The sequence below is a fragment of the Gorilla gorilla genome, chromosome 11 (genome assembly GCF_029281585.2).
Source record: "Gorilla gorilla gorilla isolate KB3781 chromosome 11, NHGRI_mGorGor1-v2.1_pri, whole genome shotgun sequence".
Taxonomy (NCBI): Eukaryota; Metazoa; Chordata; class Mammalia; order Primates; family Hominidae; genus Gorilla; species Gorilla gorilla.
The window spans coordinates 39078775-39094860 of NC_073235.2; the positions used below are offsets into that span (position 1 = coordinate 39078775).

The following is a 16086-nucleotide window of genomic DNA, read 5'->3' on the forward strand; positions in this document are numbered from 1 at the left end:
CTCCCATTTTCAAGGCCAGCTCAAATATAATCTTATCTACAAAATTTCCTCCCATATCTTTTTCTCTGTGCTTCCAGGTCATTCTTATCTCCATTGTATCCCTTGTCACCATCCAATCTGTGTTTGTGATTTGGGTACAGTTTCTAGGACTGGATCGCAAGCTTCATGAGGTGTCAGATCCTTTTCTTGATGTCACAACACTAAACTGGTACTCGGTGGGTATTCACATAGTGCCTTGGATTGGAAACCGTAGGCATTAACAAAATAGTTGCTACACTGAAGTAATCAGACACCAGCACTACAAAAAGTTACAAAAAGTTCTTGTAATAATTCCAGTGAGGTTTACTTTTTTTATGAGGGGAGGGAGTATATGCTGAGTGAAAGAAACCTGAGTAATTCTTCTGTCCAGGCAAATGGGGTGTGTGCATTCTGAAGATAGATAGCTCAGTCAACAATTCTTTCAGAACTGTAAGTCTTTTGTCTATATGAAACCAAACAATTGGCATGAAATTTTTGTCAAAGCTGACATTTTCTTCAATTTGTTAAACTTTTCTTCAACCAGTTGCAATTTTTAAATGAACTTATCTGGGAATTTTGACTTTGTTTAGAAATGAGCTTTTAGGGGTTCTGATCAAAGTGTGTTCTGGATAGTTTTGGAGTAATGAAATGAAGTAAAAAAAGAAGCATGCTAAATAATGTTAGCCAAAAAGAGGGAGAGCAGTGCTGTGCGGCATTCTAGAAAGAGAGGTAGGATATATCTGACTTCTGCTCCTAACCCTGCTCCTAATAAGCAGGGTTACCTCACTTAATGACTTTGTGTTTTGGTCTCCATATCTGTAAAACAAGGCAGTGAGACAGTATTCTAACTAAGATCCCCATTCCTGTTTTAACATTTTATGAATCTAAGAAAAACTCTTCTACAGTGGTAGTCTACAAAATATTTCCACCCTCATGATCTCTACTTTCCAACATCCATTTGGCAGTGAATATGGAATTACTGAAGGAGGGAAGCACAAAATTGGCTCGTTTCCTCCTTCCTCTTCACCTTAATCCTGATTTGCTGTCATTACAGAAAACTAAATGCAACTTGATGGCCCCAGTTTGATTATTGAACTGTAAGCTCTGCAGAGAAAGGGACCATGTCTAATCTCCTCTGTGTATCACACCAGAACCGTGGTTCCGGATCCTACACACGCTGTTTGCCTAACTGACTGTTTGAGAGCTTGGCTGTGTTGAATCTGTGTAGTGACCTGCTGAAGGTGAATTGCTGAGCTTGGCAGGTAATTTATGATTCCTATTGGTTGCTATTGATTTTAATTATGTGCTGTATTTCTATAAATATTCTACATAGACCCAGAAACTTCAAAAGCACATGGCATATATATTTTTTTAAAGATTAAAAATGAAAACCAACAGAAAGCAAGAGAAACTCTAGCACTGGCCTCTGTTACATTTTCTGTCACAAACCAACCGACAACTTCCTCTGTTCTAGCTTCCTGAGTAATTTCTCAGGTGAGCTCTGGGGAGTAAGGTATGAGTGGGTGCATAAGAGCCTTCTTATCTGATGTGACAGGACTGGTAGTTGTTTTAAAGATTGATTAAAAAGAAGAATTTGAATAAATTGTGCACACGTAGCTCACCATTTGATTTGAGTATAAAATTCTGTGAATGCATACCCCTTTTCCAACCTTTTGATATAAAGTCAAGGTCTTTTTTCATGGGATGGGGGCGGATTTGGGAGGATTCAATACTCTTGCATACACATTGCCTACAACACTCAGTTTCTATCTCTTGAGATGCAAGGAAAACCTAGACCTTTGTAAAGCAATTTGACTGTAGAACCCTTCTAGATATGTATGGTCATTTCCCCAGTCTTTTACAAATCTTTTACCCTCACCTAATTAAACACACTTGGGAATCTTTCCAAAGTATTTAATTATCATATAATTAAATCTCTTTTTTCACTCACATTTTATCTGCTTAGATAATATTTAGCTATATAATTTCAACAGCATGTAAAACTGTTAACAACAAGCTAAGAAATATTCAACATGCTCTTGGTAGATGTGAGGGCTTCTCAAAGCGGCCTCGTAGTCACATGCCTGGATGGTGCCACAGGCATCAGACCTGTGTTCTGTAGAGGAAATGGAGGCTGCTGGGTCATATGGCAGTTTGGTTATTGGAAAGCCCTTACAAGTGCATCTTCTGTAACTTTGAAATATCTCTTCAGCCAAATATCCAGAGGCATTCTTTTTAATTTTTTTCACCTTTATTGAGGTATTATTAAAAATTATATGTTTTAAGGTGTACAACATGATGTTTTGTTATACATTGTGAAATGTTTACCACAATTAAGCTAATTAACATATCTTCATAGTACCTTTTTTGGTGATATACTTTCTTATTAGGATGTACCCTCTTAGCAGATTTCAAATCTACAGTACAGTATTGTTAACTACTGTCACCATGTTGAGGTCCTCAATAAGCTTCCTCTATGATGAGTTTATCCATGACACCTGTCCTTAAACTATGAGTGGTCCACCCCTTCTCAGATACAATAATAAACTCTTTCCATAGCTTATTTTCTCTTAAGACAGAAGAATGGCTATCTCATTATTGTGTTTGCTAATTTATCTTATTTAGGAAAGCATTTAACCAATACTAGAAATCAAAACCTATTTCTATCTGGGTCTCATTGATTCATCTACATTTTCTCTGATTCCTTGTATCTTTGAAACCAAATCTAAAACTCAAGATCTAACCTAATGAGAGTAATGTTGCTTCTAGTATGAAATAGTCATTACAATATTCAGTGAAAAATGTCTTCACAGAGTGCCACCTGCTTTCCTCTTCCTGCATTTCTCTTGAAGGTGATCATGAAAAAGGCATTAGGAAATTCCCCTGACTTAGGGGGAATTCCAATCAGGCCTAAGGCTAGGGTCTGCTGAGGAATATTAGGCCAGGAAAACTGATTTTTATTTCTTTTGTCCCATAATCCACACAAGTAGTTCCTTTTGCACCTGTTGAGGATGTAGGCTTCAGCTAAAGCCTATAGACACTCTGGGCAGCCTGTGGATGAAAAAGGAAGCCACTTTACACTTTCTTGTACCCTCTCCCATCATAGGCAGTATCACCAGTGGCTGCACATTCCTATGGGGACTTGGGGATCATATTTCCATATGGGTGTCTGTTATGTTGCTTCCTTTTTGTGCCATTTTAATAAATTTCCCTATTTGCCGTGAAATGTACTTTACATCTGTTTGTTATCTGTTTTCCCCATGAGCATACAAGTCCATAACTTTTTCTAGATATATTCACAGTGTCCACAACAGAATCTGTACATAGAAGGTATTCAATAAATAGCTGTCAAATGAATATGTTCTCTAACTGTGTCTATTGCATATTTCCGTCAACTATCTGGTAGACAACAGACAAGATGCCAGTCACTGGAGCAGAAAGGGGTAGGTGAGGTCAATGATAATGGAAAAGCAGGGCCTTGGTGCCATAGGACCTGTGACACTGGACAGGCTATCAAAGGAGGCTTGGCAAGGATTCTGTCACCAGAATCAAGACTTAGGGTTTGATTCTAAATCCCCCAGATGAACACAAACCAAGTGACAACTTCCTCTGTTCTAGCTTCCTGAGTAATTTCTCTTTTGAGATGAAGGCTTCAAATGGTGTAATGGACCGCAGTCTCTATATTAGCATCATTAACCCCAGACTAAGAAGAGGTGTGTCACATGGACAAAAATTGTGGCAAAGCACAGTAGAGCTTTCTCTCCTTAACCTTTTTGGCCAATGTAACACTTATGCATTGACTGAAATCAGGCATCCTTGGTCTTTATTGGGCTGAGTGACAGTTTCATTGTTAAATAACTGACTTGTGGGCTAACAGTTGTTAATTAAATCTCTTTATGAAGAGCATTTTAAAAATTACCTCAATATCCCTTCTGCTTGCCTCTGAAAACTGAGTGCTTAATAGCAGAGAGAAAAAAATATTGTTTCCATAGGAGTCCCAGAATATTTGCAGAAGAGAGCGGCCTGCCTCCAAAGAACTAATTTCAGGCACATAAACAGGTCGGCTTGTAACGGTGGAATATCCTTTTTTTTTTTTTTTTGAGATGGAGTCTTGCTTTGTCGCCCAGGCTGGAGTGCAGTGGCGCGATCTCGGCTCACTGCAAGCTCCACCTCCCGGGTTCACGCCATTCTCCTGCCTCAGCCTCCCTAGTAGCTGGGACTACAGGCGCCCACTACCACGCCCGGCTAATTTTTTGTAGTTTTAGTAGAGACGGGGTTTCACCGTGTTAGCCAGGATGGTCTCGATCTCCTGACCTCGTGATCCGCCCGCCTCGGCCTCCCAAAGTGCTGGGATTACAGGCGTGAGCCACCGCGCCCGGCCGGAATATCCTTTTGTTTATTCCATTAAATAGAATTTTCCTGGGCTTTTGCTGTGCATAAATATTTGCTGCAACATTGCAATGCAGCACAGCCCCCTCCCCATCCTTACCCCACAGGTGAGGGGCCTTTGGGCCAAGGCACTGTTGAGAGCTGCACCCCTATCAATTTGGTCTGGATTTATTAAACTCTGTTACCAGAAATTATGTATCACAGGGACATTAAGGCCATATATAGTGAGCCCTGTCCTATATTTCCTAACCTCACTTCTGTGCCTGCACCTCTCTCTGCCCAGAATTTTTGTGTTTCTCTGCATTTCCAAATCACCTGTAAAGTGCCCATTTCTCTTTCCCAGCTGCTCTCTTGTGTTATTTATAATAGGCCCCAGGAGGAAATGTTCATTCAAAGCAGTAGGAGGAGATTATGATAGAGAAGAGAGAGATTTGGCAGTGCTCTTTGGAGTTGAAACCTGTGACGTTAAAAAGAAAAGAAAAAATCATGTGCTGAGCAAAGGCTGTAGCTGAAGGTGAGGTGTGATCCAGGGGCTTCAGGAATTGATTATTTTTCTGTGAAAGACTTGTTTAAGAATAGGCAATTTTAAAAATGTTATTACCACACACTTCTTATCAGGGCTAAAATAATTAAGTGAATTATCTTTTAAGGAATATGACAAAGGAAGTAGACAGTTGGGGTAAATGAAAGCTTTCTGCTTGATCTTGTCCAATCAATAAAAACTCCAGGGGTCCCTGTTCAATGAAGAAATTCAAAAGACCCCTGGCATTCCCACAAGCAGAATTCTGGTTTCTGAACTCTTAACATAAATTCTGTAGCAACTGATGGATTTGTTTGCTCAAGAATACTCGCATTCAGTGTGAAATCTATTTTTAACAGAACTTTGGAACATGTGCCCAGAACATAAGTGGATAAATCACTTGTTTCTAGAAATATTAATGATTCTAGTAACAGTTAAATTGTTAGAACTAATATTCTAACTTCAAATTCTGGGTGGCCACTTCCCATAGACTTGCCATTTCACTTTGAAAGTCTGCATAATTCCTTACTGGTCTAAAATTATGTAGGTCTATGATCAATGGAGAAGTTTCTAAATTTCTTTGTGAACTCATTTCTAGGTCTAAGTGAACTAAAAACATGTCCTGTTTTCAGGACATTAAATCTGATGTTCAGTATTGTAACCTCTATTCACCCAGCCCTCAGCCCTGAAATTTCCTGGTATGTGGCCCTGACACCAACATAGATTCTCAAACCAGTAACCTCTGAGTCTACCTTGGCTCCTCTCTCTCCCTTATTCTCCACGTCCAGTCCATGACAGAGACCAATGGTTTCTGCATCCTAAATATTGCTTGAATCTGTTTTCTTCTTCCCATCCACCTAGTGCAAGCTATTACTCTCTCTCCTGGTTTACTGCAAGAGCCCTTCAGTGTCCTTGCTCCTGATCTTGCCCCCATTTGCCCCACAGTCCGTCCTTTCCTGCCTTTTTTCTTGGCAGATGTAGTTATTTCTGCTGGAAACATTTTCTCATCCCCACCCCCCTTCAGTTAGCCAATTCCTACTCCATTTAAAATTCAGCTTGGATTTAATTACCTCAGTGGAGTCTTTCCCGATCCCGTTGTCTACATTGGAATATCTTTCTTTAAGCCCTTATAAAATACTGCACTTTATAGTAGCACAAATCTCACTTCTAATTGATGGTTCTATGCTTGTTGGGTTATAGGCTCCCTGAGGGCAGCGATAGGGTCTGTCTCATTCACAAGACCTGAAATATATCAATTGCTCAGTAAATAGTTGTTGCACACAAGAGGAATCTTAGAAATGATTGATCATCCTTCTATAAATGTATTTTGCATGTATAAGAGGCCAATTGACAAAGCAAAATGGACGGTGGAGGCATTATCTAGTCATAGGGATATGAAGGTAGTTCTGATCAATGCTAATTTGACTCCCTAACTGAAGTACAATTGGTCTCCAGATTTTTTTTTTTAACTTAGGTGTGACATCTGCATTCTGGGTGAGTAAGTTTGATTTTAATTTGTCATCCTGTGCCAATTCTTTTGCGGTCATTTGTGTTCAGATGGAAACAGAAATGTAGTCATCTCCCATGCTGTGCTACATTTTTTCTCTTTTTTTTCAGTATTTTTCAGAGCCTGTGTCTTCTCTATTTCTATGATCTTTCATACAAATACATACATGCTTTCAAGGATATTTTGTGGGATGGGAATGGGTTAGAGACATGCATCATGTATTATTTTGGTACTTAATCTTCTAAAAGCGTGTCTTGGTAACATGTTGAAATTTATAACCACCCCAAGTCAGAGTTGCTCTCAGAAATATTGCTGAGTAGAAAGTTCTAAGTAAAAGATGAAAAAGTTGGCTGACATGCCACATGTTACAGTTATAGAATCACTCTTGGGGACTTGCTGTGGGCTGAATCTCAGCCCTTGTGTTTATGAAACTTTGCTGCCGTGAATGTGACGAGGTGAGAAACGGTGCTGCACTCATGGGGTTTACTTCAGCAAGATGGACACTGTTTCATTACACAAAATATCATGGATTTTGGCATCTCCAGATTAGCACCAGTTCAACTTTCTAACCTGCTACTTGGCATTTTCAAGGAATTATTATTTTGGTTTGGTAGAAACTTTGGCATCATTCTTGCCAAAGGCAACATCTCCGTGGGTTTGTCATGAAAGGCACATGCAGCTTTTGCCTGTAGAAAGACAGATGGAGACTTCAAATGGTTGTGTGAAAACGGTGCTCATGATGTTCCTGGAAGACTTCAGTGTTTTCATTGATTGCAGCAGGGGCGAGCAACATCATCAGCATGTCTGAATATCTCAATAATGATTTTAGTTTACTCTTTTGAGTTTAGAATGATTTTGGGGAGAAATTCTTTAGCATATTTACAGTTTTAGTATTTGATTTGGGGAAACATTTTATGTTTTTATATTTACTTTTTCTGGAAGTACCCTTTAAATTAAGACTTGCTGAATCAACCTTTAACAAATTGTCACACTTTTCAAAAACATTTTTAATATAAAGTACATTGGTTATCTGTATTTTTTCTTATATATCTAGTAAACTCTTAGTACTTTAAACATTGATTTTCCAGTTTATGGAGTTTCTAGTCTTCCTTCCTTCCTTCCTTCCTTCCTGTCTTGTGATTTGTTTGTTCCTCCTCAGAAGGAGGAATTTGACTACAGAATCCATCATTCTATCAACAAATGCTGATCACATGTTTGTGCCCAGTGCAGTCCCTGCTTAATGAAAACTTGCTGTTCTTCTTAGAAAGTGCTATCCATGAAAAAGTTGTGATCGATCCAAGGTGGTTTGTTATCAGGTTCTGATTTGGTGGTCTAGACTATGTGAGAAGGGTAGGAGGTGGGTGAAACCTAGAAGGAAAAAGCATTAGGCTTTTCCTAATGCATAGGCTGAGGAGAGGTTGCATCTTAGTTGTAAAGACTTTGGAGGATGAAGAAGAGTTAGACATAAATAAGATAGAGAAGAGAGCATCATAGACCTTCAAGGGATCATTTTTTTTTCAGCTGGGATGTGCTATGAACAAACAGGAGAAGCGACTTTGGGAGACAGTGTGGACTGGATTACAAAGGGCTTTGATTGTTGGAAAATACTTGATATAAGAGGATTTTTGGCTTTGTATGGTAGGCAATGAGAAGGCATTGCTGATTTTGACCCAATCCCTGAAAATCAGCGGAATTAGCATGATATTTTTGTAAGAAGCTTTGGCTAAAGCCATGACAGAGAGAAAACTGAATGAAAGTTTAAAATTAAGTTTTGGGAGATTTATCAGTTAACTTTAAACAATGTTAATCCATCTAATTTTCAGAGATGACAGAGAATTAGCTTCATGTCATTTTCCTCCTTTTTATCTTGCCCCTTTGTACGTTCATTGATAGGAGATTTGCATTTGAAAAGTTTTATTATACATTCCAGTAGGAAAATTGTACATTGTTGATAAATGTATCTTTTATAATCCTTGCTGTTATTGGAATGCTGCTAATTTTATTAACACTTTCTCAAAGGAAAAAATAAAAGTGAAATAAATGCCTGTGCAACCCCTTCATTATCTTGTCTGCCCTTGCCTCACTTGCTTTGCTGAAATTCTAATGGGAGAAAAAGGGGGCTGCCCAGTAATTTTCTTTTCCTCTGACATTTCAGCCCTCCTCCAGTACACTGCTGTAATGAAAATTGGCAGCTTTTGAGAAAAACAGTAACCATTTTGAGGAGAGCACCTGCTACATGGACCATAAACAGCACAAGAACCTCTCCAGCCCAAATATGATGCCATTCTTCAAATGTATTAGAGAAAACCCTGTTAGATTGTCAGAGGTCAGTCAGTCTAAGCACAGGAGATGGGCTGAACATTCTGTCCCAAATGTCTTATCATCCATAATGGTGCTCACAATGATCAGAAGTTTGCAGATTAAGGGCAATGATGTCCCAAGGTCATTATCGTTTCTCTCTGGACTTTTCAGCAAGAAGTTAGGGCACTAGGTGACCTAACAGAATTAACATCAAAGACTATTAGGTTTTCACTCAGTTTTTTGATTTCTTTTTATAGAATGTTCCATTCAGCAGTAGTTAAAACAACTTCAAACTGATTTGCCTTGAAGGATGAATGAAGTGTGACTTTATTGCCACAAGCATAGTATTTTAACTATACCAGTTCAATGTTGAAGTTTGAAGGCGCAATCTTAGGTTCCTTTTTATTGCAGCAATGGGACATTTGCTCAGAATCTGATAGCAATTCTCCTTTGGGAATTTCTCTGAGACAGTCAATAAAACACATAAAATAATCATGCTGTTTTCTCTTAAACCTTAAATGATTATCACCCAACAGTGTCACCTACAGTGTTTACCAGTTTTGCTCTGTGTGACTTCTGGCTGTCCCCTAAGTAAGCTCCGCTCTGAAAGCACAAGGCTCTGTCATTATTGAAGATAATCAAGAATGTACTCTAGGTGGGAATCAAACAATGAGAACATATGGACACAGGAAGGGGAACATCACACTCTGGGGACTGTTGTGGGGTGGGGGAAGTGGGGAGGGATAGCCTTGGGAGATATACCTAATGCTAGATGACGAGTTAGTGGGTGCAGTGCACCAGCATGGCACATGTATACATATGTAACTAACCTGCACATTGTGCACATGTACCCTAAAACTTAAAGTATAATAATAAAAAAAATCCCTTAAGAAATTTTATTCCAATTGGTTTAAATAAATGAGTGCTCATATAAAATAAAATAAAAAAAAAGAATGTACTCAAGGCTAGAATGGAAATTTCAAAAGTGGGTCCCTAGGGGATTTTCATGAATGGTAACATCGTTGGAACAGTGTCATATTTCAAGATGACAAATTTAAACAAGAAAATATGCAACTAAGTGTACATATTCTTGATATAGTAATCAACAGCATAGGATTTGGAGCCAGATAAACTGTGTTTAAATTCTGGTTCTGCTACCTTGGAGAAGTCATTAGCTATGAGAATTTCAGATTCTGCAGGGGGACAATGGGTATCGAAATATCTATTTTGGGTTGGGCGCAGTGGCTTACGCCTGTAATTCCAGCACTTTGGGAGGCCGAGGTAGGTGGGTCACCTGATTTCAGGAGTTTGGGACCAGCCTGGCCAACATGGTGAAACCCTATCTCTACTAAAAATACAGAAATTAGCTGGGCGAGGTGGCAGGTGCCTGTAATCCCAGCTACTTGGAAGGCTGAGGCAGGAGAATCGCTTGAAACCAGGAGGCAGAAGTTACAGTGAGCCTTGATTTACTTCCCATTCCCTAAAACTTTATGGCTTCCTCATCAAACGAGACAGGTTGCTTTCTATCTCTTAGACGGTAAATATGGTTAATGTGCTGAGCAGTGTTGCACCCACTCTCTGGCACTTTATTAGGAACAAGAGTTATTTAGTGACTCTTCCTAAATAAGGATTAAGTTAACTGGAATTAAACTACATGACATCTATGTACATATGTGTATAGCTGCATACCTATTTATATATTCTTCCATTCATCCCTATCTCACATGGCAAGGGCCTGATAAATGGTAGTTATTGTTACTAATGCAAAAAGAGTCATCGTGATCCTTCCTATTCTCTAAGATCTAAACTTCTTGGGTGGCTCCATTGGTTGCTCTTCTTTTTTCCTCCCTCTCCTCTTCTATCATCTTATCCCTCATAAGTCAGTCTTCTCACCCTTGTCATCATTTCTCTTTATCTTTTTTTTTTGGTTGATCTCTCATAAATCCCTTCTCTCGTAAATGAAGACTTGGCCTGCTTCCCTAGCATGGAGATGGAATGAGGATGAGCAGTCTGTGGACTCCACTTGGGCTTTATCACTTTCATGCTAAGCTGGACATTTACTCAGTCTCCTTGGCAAACAGGGGCAAGTTTGAATATTCTCTGCCCGCTTTTGGTCTTCTATAGAGGGACTGCTCCTCTGAGGGGAGGTGTACAGCCTCCTTCTGCTCCCGTCCCAGCTCCTCTCTCTCAAGCACTTTTCTTTCCACCAAGAATGAGGGAAAATATACCAATCCTGCTGAAATTAGACACTTTCTTCTATTTCTGGAGTTAATGAAATATTAAGACTGTGGTTGTCAACCTGGGTGTTTAGACATCCTAGAGAGAAAAATCAGGATTTCTCTGAGGAAGGGACAGGTGGGTTGAAAAGCACATTCACTATTATAGTACTACTTTAAGACTAAGTCAAAACCAAATAAAACCAAACACTGATTTCTTAAATAAAACTGCAAAAAAAAAAAAAAAAAGCCCTCGGAAGATAGACTTTATCTTTGGAGCAATAGAGATTATCAGTAGGAGGGTTTAGTATTCAATTATTCTTTTCGTTTTTTGAGGAGGAACTGCATAGAGAATATTCACCAAACAGAGAATACATTTTTAAAAAGTACAAACACTGATGAGAAATACTGTTTATGGAGTTAGCAAAATAGTCGTCACAACCCAAGCAAGACAGCCTGACCTGGAGGCTCCTAGGAGACCCGTTTCTGTTTAATGAGAAGCTGGTCTAAGAGAAACCAGCTGAGATTCACATGCCCATTGTATTTGTTTGGGGCATTTTAATTTGATGTTTATCTGCCCATTACAGAAAATTCACATGAAGTCTCAATCATAATAAGCACCACTTTTTTACTTCAATAAGTAGAATTAACAATCCCTGTGTGAACTGGATATATGAAATTGATGATAACCTTCCTTGGGTTTTTCTATTATTTGCCCCAATGTTATTGGCTATTTCATCATACTTTAGGAAAAGTGGAACTGCTGGCTAAACTCATAACCGTAAAACCCTCTAGTTTCACTCAAGTGAATCTCCCAATATTGATACTTTGGATATTCAGCTTTGAATATTATATCTTACCTGCATAATAACATATAATCAATTGTTTATTTTTATCAAAAGGCAGACAAGTATTTGGCACAGGCATAAATTCCAGAAAACACCAGCTTTTGATTGTAACTCTTCTGACTGACTTTGTAAGCTGCACTTTGCTTGAAATACCTTATGGGGAGTAAACATGAAGAAAGCATGGTGTAGTGGAAACAATGTTGAACGTAAATAAGCATGGGTTTGAACCTCAGCTCTGACACATAATAGCTGGGTGAACCTAGATGATATATTTAGATTTTTTGAGCTTCAGTTTCCTTATCTATTAAGTACCTTCTCTACAGATTTGTTGCGAAGGTTGAAGACATGCTTGAAGAGCATCTAGCATTCCTGGTACAAAGCACGATTCAGAAGCTCGTTTTTATTTTTATGCACATTGGCTGACTTCTCCAGCTTGAAGTTTAACTGAGTAATATATATAGATTCTTACACTGATCCCCTTCTCACATGTCCTAAAACCTTTGCCTATTGATGTGCATAGTCATAACTCTTACCTGTGTTTACACACAAATCAGTTTTACACATTCATATAACTATATACAAATACACACAAACCCACTCAATTTAAGGTTAGACTGATTCTGCTTTTAGCACCTACTAATAAGACATGCATAAGGGGATGGGAGGTGGGTCACAGAGCTTGACGCCACTTTCTACTCAACCCATTGATGCTGATGCTGTGATGCCCAGGAAAGGGAAGCTGAGAGCTGATTGCAGGAGGAGCCTTTGGCCCTGTACTGGTGTCTGCTCCAGCAGATACAAATGCATTATAACTGAATTCCAGCTTTTTGGAGTCTCTGACACTGCAAAAGCCCTACCCTTTGGACCACAAAGTGGTTGGCATGATATAAAGACAGGGAGGCTGATCTGATGCCAGGCAGAGCTGGGCTGAGAGCTCTTGAACTTCGTCAAGTTCTGCTGTGTGTTTTGCATATCTGTTAAATAGTGTGTAAGCTTGTTAGGGGAAGCATAGCATGTCTATGCTACCACCTCTGAGTGGGTGGCTTGGGTAGAAATCTTCTTTTTCTGCTTTGAGTTTTCAGCTAATTTGTCTGGATATCCATGTTTCTATGACCTATTTTTGGGACGGGACACTTATGTGCTATGCATTTATTTGAGTTTTTTGGAGAGCTAATTACCTCCCCAAGTGTTTGAAGACAACAGCCTTATTCTTTTAAGGCAATGTTTTAAAGATAATAATTTTGTCCTGGGAATAGATTAGAGAAAGATTTTGTCCTCTAATCTAGCATGAAGACTAGGTTATATCAGATTTTCAGATGCTGCTTCCAATAAATTAAATTTGGAGCTGATGAAGATTTTGAAGACACAGAAACATGTGATAACTAGCGAGCTTTAAGTGGAATTGAATTGATGGGAAGCTTGTCCTTTCAGTAGGAAATGTGTTGTACCACAGTTTCTATGGACTCAATTTGCTGGCTCTCTGCACCCACAGCTGCCAACAGCCCTCAGCTGCTGGAGAAAGCAGTCTGAGAGGAATGCCATGTGTTGGAACAGGCATTTATCCCAGTGCCAACTCTGCTGCCAGGATGCTGTCAGCACAGCCTAAGAAATGCTTCAGGGACTGCCCACCAGCTTGACACCTGGGTTGGCCAAGGTCAGAACCCTCAGGAATTTGACTGCTTGTTGGAGACTGCAACAGCAGAAGTGATGGCACAAGAAGAGACATACTGCTCCAACAGAGGACAAAGTGTGTCCCACTAGGAGCCTCAAGACCTTGGAGTCCCCTAATCCCTTAACTTCTATGAGCCTCAGCCATCTTTCTGCAGCACAGGAACAAAAATAAATTGCCTTTTTGATCTCTTAGAGATAATATTAAGGTCAGTTTTGTGAACACCATACCCGCGTATATGCACATTTGTGTGTCTTATGGGTTGAATTGTGTCTCTCCAAAATTCACATGCTGAAGTCTTAATTCTTAGTACCTCCCCAGTGACCTTATTTGGAAATAGGGTCATTGCATATGCAACTGGTTAAGATTAGGTGATACTGGAGTACGGTGGGCCATAATCCAATGTGACTGGTATCCTTATAAAAAGGAGAAACGTGTACACACACACACACACACACACACACACACACATACACACACACACACACACACACACGGAGAACACGGTGTGAAGATTGAAGGTATGCTGCCCAAGCCTAAGAACTACCAGAAGCTAGGAGCGAGACCTAGAGCAGAGCCTTCCCTATACCTTCAGAGGGAGCATGGCCCTGCTGACACCTTGGTCATCTAGCCTGCAGAACTATGACACAGTAAATTTCTGTTGTCTTAGCAAACTAACACAGTATAAAATATAGTGTATAAATATAGACATACATTCATATGTAAAAATATTTAAGTGTCAGTAGCAACCTCAACCAACATCTTGGGCCAGTACAACTCTGGTCATGGTAGAGTGTAATGTTAATTGAGTCACAATAGCAGGCTGGGCTGATGATGAAGCTTAGGTACGTGGATGTGCAGACTGAATAGTAAGATCCCTGAGAGCAGAGACTGTATAGGTAGTACTGTCCTTGACATTTTATCCTGAGCATGCAGCACAACATCTAGTTCATGGGTGGTCTTATTTGTTGAGTGGATTAAAGGTTATGATCATTGCAATTATTATTACTCCAAAAAGAAGGCCTGAACCCATTAAGCAGTCACTCCTCATTCCCTCCAGGCTCTGGCAACAGTGAATGTATTTTCTTTCTCTGTGGACTTGCCTATTCTGGACATTTTATGTAAATAGGATCATATAATATGTGGCCTTTTGTGGCTTGCTTCTTTCAATTATCATAGTGTTTTCAAGATTTATCCAACTGTATCGTGAGCAAGTGATTCATTCTGTTTTTAGTGCTGAGTAATATTCTGTTTTATGGATAAACCACATTTATCCATTCATCAGTTCATGAACGTTTGGGTTGTTCCCAATTTGTGGTTATTTATAAGTAATGCTACTGTGAACATTCATGTACAAGTTTTTTGTGAATATTTATGTACAAGTATTCTCTTGGGTATATGCCTAGGAGTAGAATTGCTGGATAACTCTGTGTTTAATTTTTTGAAGAAGTGCTAAACAATTTTCCACAGTGTGTGCACCATTTTACATTCTCACCAGCAATGCAGGAGGGCTCAAACTTCATTTTCTCCACTTCTCTGCCCACATTTGTTATTTTCTGTTTTTATTTATTTATTTTTTAAATAGCTGTCCTAGAGGATCTGAAGTATCTACTTGTGGTTTTGTTGTGCATTTCCTAAAGGATTAGTGATATTAAGCAGCTTTTCATATGCTTATTGGCCATTTGAATATCTTCTTTGAAGGAATGTCTATTTAAATCCTTTGCCAATTTTTGAATTGTTTTTAGTTGCAGGAGTTCTTATATATTCTGGATCTTAATCTCTTATCAGATATATGATTTGCAAACATTTTCTCCCATTCCGTGGGTTTTTAAACTTTTTTGACAATGTCTTTTGTTGCACAAAATTTCTTAATTTTTACAAAGTCCAATTTATCTAGTTTTTTTGTTTGCTTATGCTTTTTGTGACATATTTCAGAAACTATTGCTTAATCTAATATTACATAGACTCACATCTCTGTTTTCTTCTAAGAGTTTTATAATTTTAGCTCTTATATTTAGGTCTTTGATTTATTTTGAGTTAATTTCTGTATGAAGTATGAGGTAGGTGCCCAAATCCATTTTTTTTTTGCATGTGGCTATTTTTTCCTGCACCATTTATTGGAAGACTATTCTTTCTCCATTGAATAGTCTTGTCCTTCTTGTCAAAAATCAGTTGACCATAGACATGTTAGTTTATTTCTGAACTCTCTCATATACATATATACATATGTGTGTGTATTCCATATATATGTATGTGTGTATTCCATATATATACACACACACATATGTACAAATGTATATATGCTTATGCCAGCATCACATTATTTTGATCAGTATAGCCTTGTAGTAAGTTTTGAAATCAGGAAGTTTGTATCCCCCAGCTTTGTCCTTTTTTTCAATGTTGTTTTGGCCAATGAGGCTTTCTTAACCATCAGGGATAGCTAGGATTTAGTCAAGTATCTGAGTTTGGCAAATTGATTGCAAGATAACTGTCCCCACTCCCCAACATACCCCTTCCCAGAATTGAAGACATCTCTGCCCGTGAAAATAGCTCTAACCTAAAAGAGAATCTGGCCATACCAGGACAATGGAGATGTTGGTGATTGAAGTAGCTAGTCA

The 16086-nt window shown here is 38.9% G+C and overlaps 1 long non-coding RNA gene across 1 annotated transcript; it reads left to right on the forward strand.

The window, feature by feature from the left end:
• Positions 1–83: 83 nt before the first annotated feature.
• Positions 84–8884, forward strand: LOC129532062 (uncharacterized). The gene is made up of 3 exons (XR_008677658.1): positions 84–215; positions 1170–1280; positions 8590–8884. It is a non-coding gene; the product is annotated as an uncharacterized lncRNA (long non-coding RNA).
• The last annotated feature ends 7202 nt before the right edge of the window (positions 8885–16086 follow it).